Source organism: Scyliorhinus canicula, chromosome 2 (assembly GCF_902713615.1).
Source record: "Scyliorhinus canicula chromosome 2, sScyCan1.1, whole genome shotgun sequence".
Taxonomy (NCBI): Eukaryota; Metazoa; Chordata; class Chondrichthyes; order Carcharhiniformes; family Scyliorhinidae; genus Scyliorhinus; species Scyliorhinus canicula.
In genome coordinates, this window is record NC_052147.1 from 83,898,422 (window position 1) to 83,920,616 (window position 22,195).

A 22,195-nucleotide genomic window follows, 5' to 3' on the forward strand; every position below is an offset into this window, starting at 1 on the left:
AGCCAGCAGGGGCTACCGGCCCTACCTTACATCCTCTAATACAGGTGTACAGTGGTTCACCACAGTTTGTCTCTGGTGCAGCTGCTCATGAACTGCAACCTGAGGACGACTGTTCCAGCCATCCATGTTCCAGACCTTGACCACCTCACGGTGCTGCAGAAAGTGCAGCGATCCGGGGGCCAGCAAAAGATCACGTATGATGCTCCTGCCACGGATCTGCCTGCGCTGGCTCCAGATGATGTTGTTCGCATTCAGCTGCCTGAGGGAGGTTGGTCAGCCCCAGCTGTTGTCGTCAGACAGGCTGCTCCCAGGTCTTTTGTTGTCCAACTGGCCGATGGCTCCATTTTACGGTGCAACAGGAGGGCCCGGCGTTAAGTTCCCTGCCCATCACCCAACCACACTTCTCCGCATGTCATCATGCCTCCTCCGGACGTCTTGCACCACGAGGCCACCGATCTGGCAGCGATGCTGCCTGTCCACAAGGCCACTGAGATGGCAGCCATTCCGCCTGTCCAGGTGCCAGCGTCACCCCCCCCCCACCTCTGAGGCTATTGACAAGAATTCGTCGGCCACCGCAAAGACTGAATCTATAGACTTAATGCTTGTAAATTTTGTTCAGTTTGCTCTGTATCTGCACGATAGACACCTTCCCATGTACATATGTTCATTCATTCCCTACTTGTACATAGTTATGCATGCATATACAGCCACGTTCCAAAATTTATTTTAAAAAGGGGAGATGTCATAATATCAACTCATAAGAACATAAGAACATAAGAAATAGGAGCAGGAGTAGGCCATCTGGCCCCTCGAGCCTGCTCCGCCATTCAATGAGATCATGGCTGATCTTTTGTGGACTCAGCTCCACTTTCCGGCCCGAACACCATAACCCTTAATCCCTTTATTCTTCAAAAAACTATCTATCTTTACCTTAAAAACATGTAATGAAGGAGCCTCAACTGCTTCACTGGGCAAGGAATTCCATAGATTCACAACCCTTTGGGTGAAGACGTTCCTCCTAAACTCAGTTCTAAATCTACTTCCCCTTATTTTGAGGCTATGCCCCCTAGTTCTGCTGTCACCCGCCAGTGGAAACAACCTGCCCGCATCTATCCTATCTATTCCCTTCATAATTTTAAATGTTTCTATAAGATCCCCCCTCATCCTTCTAAATTCCAACGAGTACAGTCCCAGTCTACTCAACCTCTCCTCATAATCCAACCCCTTCAGCTCTGGGATTAACCTAGTGAATCTCCTCTGCACACCCTCCAGCGCCAGTACGTCCTTTCTCAAGTAAGGAGACCAAAACTGAACACAATACTCCAGGTGTGGCCGCACTAACACCTTATACAATTGCAACATAACCTCCCTAGTCTTAAACTCCATCCCTCTAGCAATGAAGGACAAAATTCCATTTGCCTTCTTAATCACCTGTTGCACTTGTAAACCAACCTTCTGTGACTCATGCACTAGCACACCCAAGTCTCTCTGAACAGCGGCATGCTTTAATATTTTATCGTTTAAATAATAATCCCGTTTGCTGTTATTCCTACCAAAATGGATAACCTCACATTTGTCAACATTGTATTCCATCTGCCAGACCCGAGCCCATTCACTTAACCTATCCAAATCCCTCTGCAGACTTCCAGTATCCTCTGCACTTTTCGCTTTACCACTCATCTTAGTGTCATCTGCAAACTTGGACACATTGCCCTTGGTCCCCAACTCCAAATCATCAATGTAAATTGTGAACAATTGTGGGCCCAACACGGATCCCTGAGGGACACCACTAGCTACTGATTGCCAACCAGAGAAACACCCATTTATCCCAACTCTTTGCTTTCTATTAATTAACCAATCCTCTATCCATGCTACTACTTTACCCTTAATGCCATGCATCTTTATCTTATGCAGCAACCTTTTGTGTGGCACCTTGTCAAAGGCTTTCTGGAAATCCAGATATACCACATCCATCGGCTCCCCGTTATCTACTGCACTGGTAATGTCCTCAAAAAATTCCACTAAATTAGTTAGGCACGACCTGCCTTTTACGAACCCATGCTGCGTCTGCCCAATGGGACAATTTCTATCCAGATGCCTCGCAATTTCTTCCTTGATGATAGATTCCAGCATCTTCCCTATTACCGAAGTTAAACTCACTGGCCTATAATTTCCTGCTTTCTGCCTACCTCCTTTTTTAAACAGTGGTGTCACGTTTGCTAATTTCCAATCCACCGGGACCACCCCAGAGTCTAGTGAATTTCGGTAAATTATCACTAGTGCATCTGCAATTTCCCTAGCCATCTCTTTTAGCACTCCGGGATGCATTCCATCAGGGCCAGGAGACTTGTCTACCTTTAGCCCCATTAGCTTGCCCATCACTCCCTCCTTAGTGATAACAATCGTCTCAAGGTCCTCACCTGTCATAGCCTCATTTCTATCAGTCACTGGCATGTTATTTGTGTCTTCCACTGTGAAGACCGACCCAAAAAACCTGTTCAGTTCCTCAGCCATTTCCTCATTTCCCATTATTAAAACTCCCTTCTCATCCTCTAAAGGACCAATATTTACCTTAGCCACTCTTTTTTGTCTTATATATTTGTAAAACCTTTTACTGTCTGTTTTTATATTCTGAGCAAGTTTACTCTCATACTCTATCTTACTCTTCTTTATAGCTTTTTTAGTAGCTTTCTGTTGCCCCCTAAAGATTTCCCAGTCCTCTAATCTCCCAGCAATCTTTGCCACTTTATATGCTTTTTCCTTCAATTTGATACTCTCCCTTATTTCCTTAGATATCCACGGTCGATTTTCCCTCTTTCTTCCATCCTTCCTTTTTGTTGGTATAAACCTTTGCTGAGCACTGTGAAAAATCGCTTGGAAGGTTCTCCACTGTTCCTCAACTGTTCCACCATAAAGTCTTAGCTCCCAGTCTACCTTAGCTAGTTCTTCTCTCATCCCCTTGTAATCTCCCTTGTTTAAACACAAAACACTAGTATTTGATTTTACTTTCTCACCCTCCATCTGTATTTTAAATTCCACCATATTGTGATCGCTCCTTCCGAGAGGATCCCTAACTATGAGATCATGAATCAATCCTGTCTCATTACACAGGACAAGATCCAGGACCGCTTGTTCCCTCGTAGGTTCCATCACATACTGTTCTAGGAAACTATCGCGGATACATTCTATAAACTCCTCCTCACGGTTGCCCTGACTGACCTGGTTAAACCAATCGACATGTAGATTAAAATCCCCCATGATAACTGCTGTACCATTTCTACATGCATCAGTTATTTCTTTGTTTATTGCCTGCCCCACCATCTCGTTACTATTTGGTGGCCGATAGACTACTCCTATCAGTGACTTTTTCGCCTTACTATTCCTGATTTCCACCCAAATGGATTCAACCTTATCCTCCATACCACCGATGTCATCCCTTACTATTGCCCGGATGTCATCCTTAAATAACAGAGCAACACCACCTCCCTTACCATCCACTCTGTCCTTCCGAATAGTTTGTATATCATGAGATGCAGACAGGCAGTGATTGACACACAGGATAACCAATGAACACACACGACACAGAACAACCAATCACCAGACAGGACAACACCCTGTAAAGCCCACAGGGCATTCAGACTCTCCCTCTCTCACAGGACACGGCTAAGGAGATAGTCACAGTGCACTAGGCAATGAACATCATCACCATGTGGTAGAGAGCTAGTCTGTTCAAGCCAGTAGGAGGTTATCAGTTAGGTTAATAGAGTGTCAACCCACAGCAGGTTATGTACAGCAATCAGCAGGTTCAATAAAACAGTGTTGGACCATCTCCTGTGTCGGAAGCCTGTTTCTCGTTTCACTGCATCCAGTTGCAGTCGATGTTAGACTAACACAGATAACACATCAGTACCCAGCCAGCGAGAACTGTAGATGTGCCGTTAACAAAGCTTCCAAACCCGTACCCTTACAGAATGCCGCCTCCACTCGCTCCCACACCAACCCCTCCCCCACTTCCTAACCATCGATATATTCGCCGCCCAGTAATAATTAATAAAATTCAGAAGTGCCAAGCCCCCCATCCTGTGCCCCCATTCCAAAAGGACCTTCCTCACCCTCAGGGCCTTACCAGCCCATACAAAACTCGAGATCACCGCGTTCATCTTCCTGAAAAATGCCTCAGGGATAAAAATTGGAAGACATTGAAACACCAAGAGCAATCTCGGGAGGACTGTCATCTTCACAGTCTGTACCCTCCACGCTAATGACAGCGGGAGCATGTCCCACCTTCGGAAGTCCCCTTTCATTTGCTCAATCGCCCTGCTCAAATTTAACTTGTGGAGCTGACCCCAGTCCCTTGCCACCTGATACCCAGGTACCTAAAACTCCTTCCCACCACTTTAAACGGTAACTCCCTCAGTCTCCTCTCCTGCCCCGTGCCTGGATCACGAACACCTCACTCTTACCCATGGTTAATTTGTAACCCAAAAACCGACCAAATTCCTCCAATATTTCCACGATCCCAGCCATTCCCCCCAACGGGTCTGTTATGTAAAGGAGAAAATCTTCCGTGGAGAGTGAAACCCTAGGCTCCACCCCACCCCCTCACTATCCCTGCCAGATGTTCGATGACCTAAGTGTCATTGCCAAGGGCTCTATCGCCAGGGAAAACAGTAGTGGGGAGAGTGGACACTCCTGTCTCGCCCCATAACACAGAGTAAAATATTCTGACCGGACCTGGTTGGTCCTTACATTCGCCACCGATGCCTGATATAACAGCCGGACCCAGTTAACGAATTCCTATCCGAACCCAAACCTTCCCAGGATATCCCACAAGTGCTTCCATTCTACCCGATCAAAGGCCTTTTCTGCATCCATGGCTACCACCACTTCAACCTTGCGCCCCTCTGCTGACATCATTATCACATTTAAGAGCCACCTAATGTTGGACGTCAGGTGACGTCCTTCACAAACCCTGTCTGGTCCTCCCCTATCACGTCCGGGACACAATCCTCTCTACACTCGGCCAAGATCTTTGCCAGCAATTTCGCATCCACATTTAAAAGGGAGATCAGCATATACGATCCACAGTTCTCTAGATCCTTATCCCGCTTCAGAATAAGAGAAATCGATGGCTGTGATAACATTTGGGGGAAAGCTCCCAGTTCCTTAGACTCATTAAAAGCCTTTACCAGGAGCAGCCTCAGCAGCCCTGAAAACTTTTTGTAGAACTCGACCGGGTATCCATCAGGTCCCGGAGCCTTACCCGATTGCATCATCCTCAATCCGTCTATAATCTCCCCAAGCCCAATTGGGCCTCCCATGCCTTCCACCAACTCCTCATCTATCCTCGGGAACTCCGGCCCCCCCAAGAATCGCTTCGTACCCTCCTCCCCGGCTGGGGGTTCCAATTTGTATCGTCTACTATAAAATTTCTGAAACACATCATTCACCCCCGCCAGATCAGCAACCACCTTCCCCCCTGTGTCTTTACTTTCCCAATTTCTCTCGCTGCGTCCTGCTTCCTCAGCTGATGCTCCAACATCCTGCTGGCTTTTTCTCCCTTTTTCATACACCCTTCTCAGCTGTCCCTCTGCCTTACCTGTGGACAGGAGTCCAAATTCTATTTGCAGTCTCTGCCGCTCCTTCAGAAGCCCATCCTCCGGAGACTCCATGTACCTCTTGTCCACCTGTAAATGTTTGCCTACCAGCCTGTCCAACTCCGCCCATTCAGCCTTCTCCTTATGGGCCCGAGTCTAAATGAGTTCCCCCCTGATAACCGCCTTCAGTGCCTCCCACACCAGCCCTTCTGTGGTGGTATGATTAGCATAGCTGTCTGCCATTGGTGCAGAACACCGGCTTACCTGGTCGGCCATGTGCCTCTCGACCGGTTGGTTGAGACCAGTCATGTGACTGCTCCCCGATTGGTCGAGAGGCTGAGATAACCCCGCCTCCAGGGCGGGGTATAAATACCCAGTACTCCCGGCGGTCGTCCTTATACTGTAATCGACCACAGGGCTAACATCTAGCTGATTAAAGCTATACTTTTGTCCAGCAACTCGTCTCGCGTTCAATTGATGGTACATCACCTTCCAAGATCCCACCCATATTATTGAGCCCTATGTGCCCCCGAATGGCCTCCCTCACCCACTCACACACCTCGTCCTCTGCTAGCAGCCCTACATTTAACCCCCATTGCAGCCGCTGGGCCTTTCCTTTTCTCACTTGCAGATCTACCCAGTGTGGGGCGTGGTTGCACACCACAATTGCTGGATATTCAATATCTACCACCTCAGTCAGCAACGTTTTGTCCAGCACAAAGAAATTTATCCGGAAGTACACCTTATGCACATGGGAGTAGAATGAAAACCCCTTACTCCTTGGCCTCCCAAATCTCCACGGGTCCACCCCTCCCATGCACTCCATAAACCCCTGTAGCTCTTTTGCCATAGCTGCCACCTTTCCGGACCTGGGACTAGACCGGTCCAGTCTCGGATCCAGGACAGTGTTAAAGTTTCCCCCATAATCAGTCGATGTGAATCCAGGTCCGGGATCTTCCTACCCTCCTAATGAACTCAACATCATCCCAGTTTGGGGCATGTACATTCACCAATACCATGGCCATTCCCTTCAGCTTCCCACGAACCATGATGAATCTACCCCCCGGGTCCGCGTCTATATTCCCAACCTCGAATGCCATCCGCTTATTGACCAGGATTGCCACCCCCCTTTGTTTTAAAGTCCAATCCCGAATGATTGTCCGACCCTTCCTCAACCTAACCTGATCCCGCACCTTCACGTGTGTTTCCTGCAACATGGCCACAAGCACCTTCAGTTGCCCATTTAGCCCGCCAATGTTCCACATGACCAGCCTAGTTGAGGGAAGGGGCACCTCACCCCCCTCCCATGCCGGTCAGCCATAACCTTTCCTAGGCCAGTCCTTGGCCCATGTCCCGCACCTCACCTGGCCCACTCCCAGGCAGCTACCGCCATCAACTCTTCTCCTCCACCAACTTAAAAGTCCCCTCCCCATCAGCAGTCTACCCCCCCCCCCCACCCCAGCCCGCCTCCCCCTCTCCCTCCCCCCCACATTGGTCTTCAGCTCACCCCCCACTTTGCTACAGAAACTAAGTGTTGACGCTGGGATGAATCGGTGGTGTTCTACAACAGGAAAAGTGACGCTATTTCCAGAGTAATTGATCAACTGCCAATGGGCTAGCATTGGCGCCATGTGGAACGCGATTGATTCCAATGAAAATGATGTCGGATTCACCAGGGTCGATATTGACAGTCGTGAGGTTGACGAGCTGCAGCCACATATAAGCACTCCACTCCCACACACACTCATCCCAGCCAACAAGATGGCAGCAAGAAGAGTGGCACCCCATTTCACTGATGCAGAACTGGAGACACTGCTGGACGCAGTGGCGGACAAGTGGGCCATGCTGTACCCCACGGTGGGACGAGCCGCCGTGCACCAGGCCTGGGCGCAGGTGGGACAGGCTGTGGGCAGCACTGCCAGGATCAGCCAGCAGTGCCTTAAGAAGCTGCACAATCTCCTCAGGGTGGCCGGGGTAAATAGGCAGCATTGTGCCCTTCAGACACACCTCTTCCCCCCCCAAACCCGGAGGGCGACCATAACCCACCCTGCAGCACACGCCAGAGCCCATACTGGCTGCCATGGCTGGGCGACCTGGCTACAAAGGCCACCAGCTACCCACCCCCTGTACGTCTGACTGTCTAACACTGTGCGTTTTCGGTCTCCCCATCCCATGCACCTTGGCCAACTGGACATTGCAGCGGTGCTCCGGTTTCCTCCCGCAAGTCCCAAAAGACGCGCTTGTTAGGTGAATTGGACATTCTGAATTCTCCCTCTGTATATCCGAACAGGCACCGGAGTGTGGCGACTCGGGAATTTTCACAATAACTTCATTGCAGTGTAATGTAAGCCTACTTGTGACACTAATAAAGATTATTATTCAGCTGTTAAAAACCTTATAATTGTCATAAACATCCTTTTTCCTATAATCACAATCGTCGTAGTCATTTAATGAGCTCTACCTTTGCATGCCTTTTCTTCTTCCCAATTGGAATGTGTTAAGTCTGCATTTGATCTCTCTTCCTCAAAAGCTTCTGATTTCTCATTTACTTTTCTATATCTGCCAATCTTTGATTCCAGTCCACCTGGATCAAATCCTCTTTCAACTCACTGAATTTGTTTCCATTGTCCCAACTGAAAGAAGCTATCACTGGACATCCCATTGTTGTAGCATAGGAAATGTGGCAGCTCATTTACACACAGCAGTTCCCACACAACAATGTGACAAAGGCCAGACTTGGTTTTTTTTTAAGTGGTTGAGGGATAAATATTGGTCAGCAGATTAGGGTGGCACAGTGGTTAGCACTGCTGTCTCACAACGCTAGGGACCCAGGTTCGATTCCGGCCTCAGGCGACTGTGTGGAGTTTTCACATTCTCCCAGTGTCTGCGTTGTTTTCCTTTGGATGCTTCGGTTTCCTCCCACAGCCCAAAGATGTGCAAGTCAGGTGGGGTTATGGGGATAGGTTCAGGTGCTCTTTCTGGCCGCCAAGGCAGACTTGATGGGCCAAATGGCCTCCTTCTGTACTGTAGGAATTCTACGACAGGTAGGATTACCCTGCTCTTCTATGAGATCATTGACACCTCATCTAAATGTTGGCACCCAACTGTGCAACACTTCGTCAGTACAATAGCGAGGCATTAGCCTGGATTATGGGCTCAAGTATCTAGAGTGGGACTTGAACCCACAAACCTTTGTCTCTGATGCACAATTGGTACCACCATTAAGCTTCTTCAGCTTTAATTGCATCATGACTGACCATGTGGCAAAACAGTGCTCTCAAAATCCACATCTTCAAATTCTTCTACAGTGTTGTTTCAGTTCACCTTTTCAACCTCTCTCAAAACTACCAAATCTCACCTCACCCTCCACCACTGACTCTGCGACATGTTCCTTGCTCTCTTTACATCCTGCTGGTGGCCTCATCCACATTCTTTTGCCTCTACACTCTGCAACCTTTTCCTAAATCTTCAATTTTCTCCCTAAATCTCCACACTATTTCAAAAGGAACCTTAAAATTTACCTCTTTGGCCATCCCACATTTCTTTTTCTCCCTTAATTTACGGGATGTGGGCATCACTGGTTAGGCCAGCATTTATTGCCCACCCCTAGTTTCCCTTTCAACCCAGGTCAACTGTTGGGCTGCAAAGCAAGAAGGGCTAGAGAAATTTATATTGTATTTGTAAGTTTGGAGATAACAATAAAAATCTTAGGATGCGCCAGGTCATTTCTGTAAATAAAATACAGATTAAGAAATGTAATCAGTAAGAGTCCTTCCTGGTTATACTCTTCCCTTAAGGTTTATTCCCTTATTTCCTCTTTCTTTATTTTTGCCATAACATTTTTGATCCAAGGATGATCCAAGGATGTGGCGACTAGAGGCTTTTCACAGTAACTTCATTGAAGCCTACTCGTGACAATAAGCAATTTTCATTTTTTCATTTTTTTTCATTAATAGACATATATCTTTAAATAAAGCAGCCTGTGTCTTTAATTCAAGCAGAAGAATCCAGAAGCAGGAGAGTTCACTGTGCTAGTCTGTGTTGGTTTAAACTGGAGTGGTAGACTGGCTGGCCCCAGTGACAAAGAGATGGAATGGGATTCGGTTTAATTGAATTGGCTGGTGGCCAACGAATTGGCAAAAGGTTGTGCTCTGCTAGGTAATAGGTGGTGATTGGATCAGATCACACTTGAATGAGTTACAGGGTTACGGGGATAGGGTGGATGCATGGGCTTAAGTAGGGTGCTCTTTCCAAGAGCCGGTGCAGACTCAATGGGCCAAATGACCTCCTTCTGCACTGTAAATTCGATGATTCTATAAATGTTTCCAGAGTCCTGAAGTTTTCAGTTTGGGTTCAGTTTGACTCTTGGCAGCCCAGAGGATAGTCCTGCTATTTACCTGTCTCCATCTTTCTCCAGAAAGGTTGTGTTTCTGAACTGGCAGAGAGCCTGGATGAATCTTTTTACAGGTGAACCAATACAGACTGTGCAGGCAACGTTCAGAATCTGCCAACTCTCCCCAGAAGAGTTATTGTGAAACAACTATCTCACTCTCCATAAGGCCTGCTGCCTGTGAATACTGCATTTCCTAGACTACAGAGACTTGAAGACAAACCACAAACTGAAAACAAAGTTTGATGCTCAAATACTATGTCTCTTCAGGAAAGTTGTAAGTACTGGATCTCAAAATCACAGGAAAGATCATAGCAAGCTGCAAACCAAAGACTTTAATCTGCAAGCATACTGTGAAGAAAGTATGCTAAGAACCATCATCTGAAACAAAGACTATGATCCTTGCTCCTTTCCACCCCTCTGAGTTTGTCTATCGTGTGTGTGTGTGTCTGTTGTGTGTGTGCATGTGTGTGTGTCTGTTGTGTGTGTGTGTTGAAGGTGGGAAGGCAAGTTAAAATCGGAGTTAAGAATTAGTTAATAATTAACCAATTGTATCTGCTGCATATTTCATTACAGTTCTTGTTATAAATAAACAGTAATTGTGTTTAGTAATTGTGCCAGCCAAGGTCCAAGGTCTTTCGATATTTTTATAGAATTATTTGTTAATTTACTTGTGTTGTGACTCCGGGACAAGTGGGGCTAGAATTGACCGTGCACCTGCCCAGGGGGTCATAACAAATCCTTTTGGTACTCGCTTTCCACAGGATTGCTATTATTTATTGCCATTTATTTCTATCTCTTAAATTAACTCGCATGTCAAAGGTTTCAGCAGGTGTTGTTATTTGCCGTGGCAAATCAAGTGGCATTGTTTGCTCATCAATAAAACTTATCTGGCAAATTAGGTTTGTTTGAAGTATTGATTCAATTCTGATATTCAACTTTTCTCTCCTTCTCCTCTACTTCCATAGAGCAATAGGTAATGGATTTGGCGCCTGTGGCTCAGATCCTGCCAGTGGGATGCTGCAGTTAATCCTGTCAAATGTGTTTTCTTTACTTACCATCTGGTCTCCAAATGGCAATCTCCTAAAATGACAGATTATAAATTAGAGCCCAACAGGTGGAATGGTGTTGACTTGAACCTTCGCCTTGCAGCTTCTTACAGCTCAATCACGACATCACAATGGCAGCCAGAAACTGACCAGAATTTCTATTACTACTGCAAGGTGCATTATGGGCCCTTAACAACAGGATTAGTCTTGGCTCTCACACCCCTGTGCCTCCCACCCCCTGGACCATGCAACAATCCGGCACTCACTGTTTCAGTTCAGGCGAGGGATCACAGGTCAAAGTAACACAGAACTACTTCTGCTATTGTTGGAACTAGGTTTGGTATGGAGTCATCACAATGTTCAAGAACGTCAAATGAGAAAACAGAGTTGAATATTGTGGTATAAGACTGGAAAGGGATACTAAAGAAAATTAACTTCTACCAGTCACCAAACTCAAACAAACCAGTGGGGTTAATTGTCTTACTTTTACCACACTAGTTTATACCTTCACATAAAACTATTCTCTCAGCTGTTGAAAGTTTTTTTAAATTTTGGTAATTATTTGTTCTAGACAAAGGGCGACCTAATGGCTCGGCTAGACCTACAGAAAATGTTAGTGTTAAAAAAAAAGTTGTTCTGTATTGGATTCTGCATAGAAAATGTCAGTGTACAAAAAACAAGTTATCATTTTAGGAGTTACAAAATTAACATTTATTAGTACAATCGTGATGGATGACAGATCCTATAAACAATTGGCGGCAAAACCAAACCAATCGTCGCGTATTTCTGCCATTTGATTTTGAAAGTGTGGTTTACATTATAACAAATCTTATGTTGAGCCATTAGATATTCAAGCCACTAACCTTGTCAAATGATAAGCAGCCAAATTCTTGACCGCATTAAAACCTTTTTGAATTGCTCTGCACAGCTTCTCAAAACCTCAAGTGCAGTTTAGAGTTGTCACATAGAGCCAGTAAGACCAGGCAGTGCACTAATCTTTCTTCTGGGACTTCCCCCATTCAAATTACATGGGATGAAGAGGAGAATGTGTTTAGATTCATACACATGTTAATCATTTCCTCATGGAGATTGAGGGGCGATGTGATAGAGGTTTACAAAATTATGAGCGGCATAGACAGAGTGGGTAGTCAGAGGCTAGGAATGACCCTGGTAACTATAGGCCGTTTAGTCCTACTTCGGTGGTCGGTAAGTTAATGGATAAGGTCCTGAAGGATAGGATTTCTGACCATTTGGAAAGATGCAGCTTAATCCGGGATAGTCAACACGGATTCAGGAGGGGTAAGTCTTGCCTCACAAATTTTATTGAATTCTTTGAGGAGGTAACTAAGCGTGTAGATGAAGGTAGAGCATTTGATGTCGTATCCATGGACTTAAGTAAGGCATTTGATAAAGTTTCCCATGGCAGGTTGATGGAAAAAGTAAAGTTGTATGGGTTTCAGGGTGTACTAGCTCGATGGATAAAGAACTGGCTGGGCAACAGGAGACAGAGAGTAGTGGTGGAAGGGAGTGTCTCAAAATGGAGAAAGGTGACTAGTGGTGTTCCACAGGGATCCGTGCTCGGACCACTGTTGTTTGTGATATATATAAATTATCTGGATGAAGGTATAGGTGGTCTGATGAGCAAGTTTGCAGATGATACTAAGATTGGTGGAGTTGAAGATAGCACAAATCAGAGAATACAGCAAAATATAGATAGATTGGGGAGTTGGGCAGAGAAATGGCAGATGGAGTTCAATCCAGGCAAATGCGAGGTGATGCATTTTGGAAGATCTAATTCAAGAGCGGACTATATGGTCAATGGAAGGGTCCTGGGAAAATTGATGTACAGAGAGATCTGGGAGTTCAGTTCCATTGTACCCTGAAGGTGGCAACACAGGTCGATAGAGTGGTCAAGAAGGCATACAGCATGCTTGCCTTCATCGGACGGGGTATTGAGTACAAGAGTCGGCAGGTCATGTTACAGTTGTATAGGACTTTGGTTAGGCCACTTTTGGTATACTGTGTGCAGTTCTTGTCGCCACATTACCAGGATGTGGATGCATTAGAGAGGGTGCAGAGGAGGTTCACCAGGATGTTGCCTGGTATGGAGGGTGCTAGCTATGAAGAAAGGTTCAGTAGATTAGGATTGTTTTCGTTGTGAAGATGGAGGTTGAGGGGGACCTGATTGAGGTCTACAAAATTATGAGAGGTATGGACAGGATGGATAGCAACAAGCTTTTTCCAAGAGTGGGGGTGTCAATTACAAGGGGTCACGATTTCAAGGTGAGAGGGGGAAAGTTTAAGGGAGATGTGCGTGGAAAGTTTTTTATGCAGAGGGTGGTGGGTGCCTGGAACGCTTTGCCAGCGGAGGTGGTAGAGGCGGCACGATAGCATCATTTAAGATGCAAATGGACAGATATATGAACGGGCGGGAACAGAGGGAAGTAGATCCTTGGAAAATAGGCAACAGGTTTAGATAAAGGATCTGGATCGGCGCAGGCTGGGAGGGCCAAAGGGCCTGTTCCTGTGCTGTGATTTTCTTTGTTCTTTGTATACATGGATTTATAGTAAGGCGTTTGATAAGGTTCCCCATGGTCAGCTTATGAACAAAAGTGGGATAGAGGGAAATTTGGCCAATTGGATAAGTAACTGGCTATCACATAGAAACAGAGGGTGGTGGTGGATGGAAAATTTTCAGACTAGAGACCAGTTAACAGTGGTGTACCACAGGGATCAGTCCTGGGTCCTCTGCTATTTGTGATTTTTATCAATGATTTGGAGGAGGGGCTGAAGGGTGGGTCAGTAAATTTGCTGATGACACCAAGATTGGTGGAGTAGTGGATGAGGTGGAGGGCTGTTGTAGGCTGCAAAGATACATTGATAGGATGCAGAGCTGGGCCAAAAAATGGCAGATGGAGTTTAACCCTGATACGTGCGAGGTGATTCATTTTGGTAGAAAAAACTTGAATGCTGATTACAGGGTCAACGGCAGGGTTCTGAATGTGGAGGAACAGAGAGATTTTGGGATTCATGTCCACAGATCTCTGAAGGTTGCCACTCAAGTGGATAGAGCCGTGAAGAAGGCTTATAGTGTGTTAGCGTTTATTAACAGGGGGCTTGAGTATAAGAGTCGCGGGGTTATGCTGAAACTCTACATGACCCTGGTGAGACCACATTTGGAGTTCTGGTCACCTCACTATAGGAAGGATGTGGAAGCATTGGAAAGGGTGCAAAGGAGATTTACCAGGATGCTGCCTGGTTTGCAGGTCAGGTCTTATGAGGAAAGGTTGAGGGAGCTAGGGCTTTTCTCTTTGGAGCGGAGGAGGATGAGAGGTGACTTATCATGGAATCATAGAATTTACAGTGCAGAAGGAGGCCATTCGGCCCATCGAGTCCTATCCCCATAACCCAGTAACCCCACCCAACACTAAGGGCAATTTTGGACACTAAGGGCAATTTATCATGGCCAATCCACCTAACCTACACATCTTTGGACTGTGGGAGGAAACCGGAGCACCCGGAGGAAACCCACGCACACACGGGGAGAATGTGCAGACTCCGCACAGACAGTGACCCGAGCCGGAATCAAACCTGGGACCCTGGAGCTGTGAAGCAATTGTGCTATCCACAATGCTACCGTGCTGCCCCCTCTAACTTAATAGAGGTTTACAAGATGATGAGGGGAATAGATAGAATGGACGATCAGAGACTATTTCCGTGGGTGGATGTAGCTGTTACAAGGGGGCATAACTATAAGATTCAGGGTGGGAGATATAGGAGGGATGTCCGAGGTAGGTTCTTTACTCCGGTGGTTAGGGTGTGGAATGTGGAATGTTAGGGTGTGGAACCAACTGGTGGTTAGGGTGTGGAATGGACTGCCTGCTGTGATAATGGAGTCGGACATTTAAGGAACTTTCAAGCGGTTATTGGATTGGCACATGGAGCACACCAGAATGACAGGGAGTGGGATAGCTTGATCTTGGTTTCAGACATGCTCGGCACAACATCGAGGGCCGAAGGGCCTGTTCTGTGCCGTACTGTTCTATGTTCTCAGAGGTAATGTACGAGGCAAGTTTTACACAGAGGGTAGTGGGTGCCTGGAACTTGCTGCCGGAGGAGGTGGTGGAAGCAGGGACGAAAATGGCATTTAAGCGGCACCTTGACAAATACATGAATAGGATTGGAATAGAGGGATACGGACCCAGAAAGTGCAGAAGATTTTAGTTTAGATGGGCAGCATGGTCGGCACGGGCTTGGAGGGCTGAAGGGCCTGTGCTGTACTTTTCTTTGTTCTTTGTTCTTTGTCCTGCTGAGACCAACCAGTCCCACCCAATTATAAAAAAGTGCTGCAGAAGTAGTGCCGACTTTCCCATAGACTGAGAGAAAGCAGAACAAACATGAACAATTCTAACTGATATTCGAGTGCCTGCAAGTTTTGAAAATAAAGTTTTGGGACATCAGGAGCACCACAACAAGTATTTGTGGATTGTCTGAGTGTTATGGACAGTTCAAATAGGTGATACAAAGCCCAAAGCTGCTCTCAGAGTGTCTTGAATATAGTCAAGCTTTTACACCCTTTATAAATTCTGGAAGCTCAACATTACTTTTATCTGGGAAGGTGGGATCACAATAGCAACTACAGTCCATCAATTCAGCCACTTTCCCATTTTTCTTGTGGGATATTATGATAACCATACCATCCCAACCACCATTTCAGCAAGGTCAGCTAACTCACCACCAACGAGGGATTTTGACCCCATAAATACATAGCTCATCTCAAATGCATACAGCAACTAGATAAACGGTGCTAACCAATAATGTTTTATTCTTAGGTTGCCGGGTGACAAACACAAAAAGAAACTTACGTCATTTTCAGATGTCCCACACAGGCTACAGGATTTGCACTCAATACACTGCCAGTGATAGGTTTTCACAGTTGCAGTCATATTTATTGTGAACTGCAAACAGGTGGGGTGACCTGAGGAAATGCACAAACAGGAGATGTTTATACATCATTTCCTGAGTCACAGAGAGTGTCAGAGAAGGAGAGAAAAGGAGAGATAGAGGGGAGCACGAGGGAAAAATAGAGACAGAGTGGCAAGAGAGGGAAAAGGAGAGAAAGCAAAAAGCAGAGAACAAAGAAGAAAAAGAAGAAAGAGTGAAAGAGCGAAAGAGTGCGGAAAAGACAAAAATAATTTTTAATTTAAAATTAACCCTTTCGCTGCTGGGCAGGGCTGCTGTGTATTAAGTTTGTCTGCCGGGACTTCCGGTGGCGGCAATGCGGAGCTAAGCCGCACGTTCGGCAGCTCCCGCTTTTTTTGGGCTGTCGGGCTCTTTTAAGAGCCCGCAACGGCACTGTTTCGACTTTTCCCCCGGGGGAAACACAGCCAGTGTGCCCAGCAGCCGGTGGATGGACTGGACTCGCAGTGGAGCGATCCAGAAGTCGGTATTACCACAGAGAAAGGCGAGAGGCAGAAAAAGCAAGATGGCGGCAGGCGGGGAAGCAGCAGCAGCGTGGCAGCTGTGAGTGCGGGAGCAGCAGGAGCTGCTTCAGCGCTCCTTCAAGGAGCTCAAAGCCGAGATTTTGGAGCCGTTTAAGGCCTCACTGGACAAGCTGGTGGCGACTCAGACGGCTCAGGCCGGGGTGATTCGGGAGCTGCGGCACAAGGCCTCGGAGAATGAGGATGAGCTTTTGGGCCTGGCAGTGAAAGTGGAGTCGCACGAGGCACTGCACAAGAAATGGCAGGCGAGGATGGAGGAGATGGAGAACCGCTTCCGCCGGAAGAATCTACGGATTTTGGGCCTCTCGGAGGGGCTGGAAGGTTCGGATTTGGCGGCCTGTGTGGTCCTAATGTTAAACTCGCTGATGGGTGCGGGGTAGTTTCGTGGTCCCCTGGAGCTGGAAGGCACCCATCGAGTGCTGCAGCGGAAGCCCAGGCCAAACGAACCGCCCAGGGTGGGGCTGGTCCGTTTTCACCGCTTGGTTGACCGGGAGTGCGTGTTGAGGTGAGTGAAGAAGGAGAGGAGCAGCAAGTGGGAGAATACGGACATTCGGATTTTTCAGGACTGGAGCGCGGAGGTGGCGAGGAGAAGTGCTGGCTTCAATCGAGCGAAGGGAGTGCTCCACAGGAAGGGGGTGAAGTTTGGCCTTCTACAGCCGGCTCGCTTCTGGGTCACGTACAAGGACCGCCAGCTCTATTTTGACTTTCCGGAGGAGGCCTGGGCTTTTTTCCAGGCTGAGAACTTGGATTCGGACTGAGGACTGGGGGGAAATATACTTTGCTTGGAGGCTTTGCCCTCTTAGGTATCCTTTCGCCTATAGTTGCTGTGTTTGCTGATGGTTGTTTCCTGTTTGTTTTCGCTGTTTTCGCTATTTTAGTTATAGATATAGAACAGTACAGCACAGAACAGGCCCTTCGGCCCTCGATGTTGTGCCGAGCAATGATCACCCTACTTAAACCCACGTAACCCGTATACCCGTAACCCAACAATCCCCCCATTAACCTTACACTACGGGCAATTTAGCATGGCCAATCCACCTAACCCGCACATCTTTGGACTGTGGGAGGAAGCCGGAGCACCCGGAGGAAACCCACGCACACACAGGGAGGACGTGCAGACTCCACACAGACAGTGACCCAGCCGGGAATCGAACCTGGGACCCTAGAGCTGTGAAGCATTGATGCTAACCACCATGCTACCGTGAGGCCCCTAATGTTATGGTTATGTTATGTTATGTTATGGTTATTTGGGTTCTTTCGGGGTTTCTTTGGGAGTGTTGGTTATTTATTGTGGTGTTTTTTTTTCCACTGGTGGGTTGGGGAGTAGTTTGGGGTCCCGATGGGTCATGTGTCCGTCTTTTTCCCACGTGTTGGGGCGAGGGGCGGGGCGAGGGTTGGGAGGGAGGGATTGGCGGCTGTGTTGCATCCGGGGGGAGGCCATGGTTTATGGCGGGGGTAGCTGGGGCAGCAGAAGTCAGCTGACTCACGGAAGTATAATGTTGGGGGTAACGCAGCTAGGGGGGCCCTAGCTTGGGGGGGTGGGGGGGTTGGGGGGGGGGGGGGGGAGGAGGGCGGAGGTGCCGGGTTGTTGCTGTGCAGGGACTGTGAGGGAATGGATGGTGAAGGGGGGGGAGTTGGGAGGGGGTTTGCCACCGTGTGGAGCGAGCTTGGGGGGTTCCCTGGGCACGTGGTGGGTTGAGGAAGGGCTATGGCTGATCGGCGTAGAGGGAAGGGGATGGCCCCTCTGGTTCGGTTGGTCACATGGAACGTGAGGGGGCTGAATGGTCCGGTGAAGCGATCCCGGGTCTTGGCTCACTTGAGGGGGCTGGGAGCGGATGTGGCTATGCTCCAGGAGACGCACCTCAGGGTTACGGATCAGGTGAGGCTAAGAAAAAGTTGGGTGGGACAGGTGTTTCACTCGGGGGCTTGATGCAAAGAACCGTGGGGTGGCAATTTTGGTGGGTAAGAGCCTGTCGTTCGTTGCGTCCAAAGTGATGGCGGATAGTACAGGTCGATATGTGATGGTGAGTGGGAGACTTCAGGGGGAGCGGGTGGTCTTGGTTAATGTTTATGCCCCTAACTGGGATGATGCGGGCTTCATGCGCCGTATGCTGGGACTGATCCCGGACCTGGAGACAGGGGGATTGATTCTGGGTGGGGACTTTAACACGGTGCTGGATCCGGCTCTGGACCGCTCGAAGTCCAGGACGGGCAGGAGGCCGGCAGCGGCCTCGGTGCTGAGGGGGTTCATGGATCAGATGGGAGGGGTGGACCCTTGGAGGTTTTTGAAGCTGGGGGGTAGGGAGTTCTCCTTTTTCTCCCATGTTCAAAAGGCGTGCTCCCGGATTGACTTTTTCGTGCTTAGCAGGCGCTGATCCCGAGAGTGGTGGGGGCGGAGTATTTGGCGGTAGCCATTTCTGACCATGCTCCACATTTGGTGGACCTGGAGCTGGGGGAGGGGAAGGATCAATGCCCGCTGTGGAGGTTGGATGTGGGGCTTTTGGCAGAGGAGGAAGTGTGTGGGCGTGTCCGTAGGGGCATAGAGGGGTATCTGGAAGCCAACGACAATGGGGAGGTGTAGGTTGGGATGGTTTGGGAAGCGCTAAAGGCAGTAGTTAGAGGGGAGCTGATATCTATTCAGGCGCACAGGGAGAGGGGGGAGAGGGTGGAGAGGGAGAGGCAAGTGGAGGAGATGGTCAGGGTAGATAGGAGATATGCAGACACACCGGAGGAGGGGCTTCTGAGGGAGCGGCGCAGTCTCCAGGCGGAGTTTGACATTTTAACCACCCGTAAGGCGGAGGTGCAGTGGAGGAGGGCACAGGGGGCGGTGTATGAGTACGGGGAGAAGGCAAGTCGGATGTTGGCTCACCAGCTCCGGAAGCGGGAGGCAGCTAGAGAAATTGGGGGAGCCACGGATGCAGGTGGGAACTTAGCGCGAGTGGAAAGGACATCAATGGGGTGTTCAGATCCTTTTATGAGGGGCTGTACCGGGCGGTACCCCCCCCGGGGAAGCAGGCGGGATGGACCGCTTTTTGGATAAGCTGGAGTTACCAAGAGTAGGGGACGAGCAGGTGGAGGGTTTGGGGGCCCCAATTGAGTTGGAGGAGCTGGTGGAGGCGTTGGGAAACATGCAGACAGGGAAAGCACCGGGGTCTGACGGGTTCCCGGTGGAATTTTATAAGAAATTTTCAGATTTGCTTGGCCCGCTGCTGGTGAGGACCCTGAATGAGGCCAGGGAGGGGGGGAGGGGGGGCGGGGGCTCTGCCCCCGACGATGTCCAGGGCAATTATCTCTTTTCTCCTGAAGCGGGACAAGGACCCCCTTCAGTGTGGGTCTTGTAGGTCGATCTCGCTCCTTAACGTACATGTCAAGTTGTTGGCAAAGGTGCTGTCCAGGAGGATGTGGTCCCGACGGTGATCCATACGGGGTTTGTAAAGGGGAGACAATTGAATGCCAACGTGCGGAGGCTCCTGAATGTTATGATGATGGCGCCGGTGGCTGGGGAGTCAGAAATAGTTACATCCATGGATGCGGAGAAAGCTTTTGATAGGGTGGTGTGGAGTTACATGTGGGAGGTGTTGCGGAGGTTTGGGTTTGGTGAGGGGTTCATTAGCTGGGTGAGGTTGCTGTAAAGTGAGTGTGGTGACGAATGGGAGGAGGTCAGAGGACTTTCGGCTTTCCAGAGGGACGAGGCAGGGGTGCCCCTTGTCTCCCCTGCTCTTCGCATTAGCAATTGAGCCCCTGGCCATGGCGCTGAGGGACTCGAAGGGTTGGAGGGGGATTGTGCGGGGTGGGGGTGGGGGGTGGGGGGGGGGGGGGGGAGCACCGGTTGTCGCTGTATGCAGATGATCTGCTGCTGTATGTCACGGACCCGGCTGAGGGGATGCCAGAGGTGCTGAGGCTACTTGAGGAGTTTGGGGACTTTTCTGGATATAAGCTCAATGTGGGGAAAAGTGAACTGTTTGTCCTGCACCCGGGGGTCAGGAGAGGGAGATAGGGGAACTCCTGTTGAGGAGGGCTGAGAGGAGCTTTAGGTATCTTGGGGTCCACGTGGCTAGGACCTGGGGGCTATGCATCGGCTTAACTTTTCGCGGCTGGTGGGGCAGATGGAGGAGGAGTTCAGGAAGTGGGATGCGCTGCCGCTCTCGTTGGCGGGCACGGTCCAGTCGGTTAAAATGACGGTGCTCCCGAGGTTTTTGTTTCTTTTCCAGTGCCTCCCCATATTGATCCCGAAGACTTTTTTCAGAAGGGTGAATAAGTCGATTCTGGGGTTTGTGTGGGCGCGGAAGGCCCCGAGAGTAAGGAGGGTATTTTTGGAGCGAAGAAGGGAGGTAGGGGGCCTGGCGCTGCCAGGGCAGGGCAGCACGGTAGCATTGTGGATAGCACAATGGCTTCACAACTCCAGGGTCCCAGGTTCGATTCCGGCTTGGGTCACTGTCTGTGCGGAGTCTTCACATCCTCCCCGTGTGTGCGTGAGTTTCCTCCGGGTGCTCCGGTTTCCTCCCACAGTCCAAAGATGTGCAGGTTAGGTGGATTGGCCATGATAATTTGCCCTTAGTTTCCAAAATTGCCCTTAGTGTTGGGTGGGGTGTTGACCTTGGGTAGGGTGCTCTTTCCAAGAGCCGGTGCAGACTCGATGGGCTGAATGGCCTCCTTCTGCACTGTAAATTCTATGAAAAAAAAACCTGTGTGGATATTATTGGGCGGCGAACGTGGCGATGATTCGCAAGTGGGTGACGGAAGGGGAGGGTGACGCATGGAAGAGACTGGAGGTAGCGTCCTGTGCGGGTACGAGTCTGGAGGTCTTGGTGACGGCCCCACTTCCACTCCCCCTGGCAAAGTACTCCACGAGTCCGGTGGTGGTTGCGTCCCTCAAAATCTGGGGACAGTGGAGGCGGCATAGGGGGGAAATGAAGGCCTCAGTTTGGGCCCCAGTACGGGGAAATCACCGTTTTGCGCCAGGGAGAATGGATGGGGGATTTGGGAGTTGGCACAGGGCAGGCATCAGACAGTTTGGGGACCTCTTCTTGGATGGGAAGTTCGCGACTATGAAGGAGCTGGTGGGGAAGTGGAACCTCCCCCCTGGAAATGCTTTTCGGTATATGCAGTTCAGGGACTTTGTTAAGAGGCAGGTGGAGGAGTTTCTGCGGCTGCCGCCAAGGGGGTGCACGACAAGGTGCTTTAGGGGACGTGGGTTGGGGAAGGGAAGATCTCGGCTATCTACCAACTGATGCAGGAGGAGGAGGAGGCCTCAGTAGATGAGCTCAAAGCGAAATGGGAGGAAGAGCTAGGGGAAGAGATTGAGGATGGGACATAGTCGGACGCCCTGGAGAGGGTGAATTCTTTCTCCTCTTGCGCACGGCTCAGCCTAATTCAGCTGAAGGTGCTGCACAGGGCTCACGTGACAGGGGCAAGGATGAGCCGGTTTTTCGGAGGGGAAGACAGGTGTGGGAGGTGTTCGGGTGGCCCGGCAAACCACACCCATATGTTTTGGGCATGTCCGGCTCTGGAGGGGTTTTGGAAGGAGGTGGCGGGGATTTTGTCGGAAGTGGTTGGGTCTAGGGTCAGGCCGGGCTGGGGGCTCGCGATCTTCGGGGTAGCTTCGGAACCGGGAGTGCAGGAGGCGAGAGAGGCCGGCATTCTCGCCTTTGCGTCTCC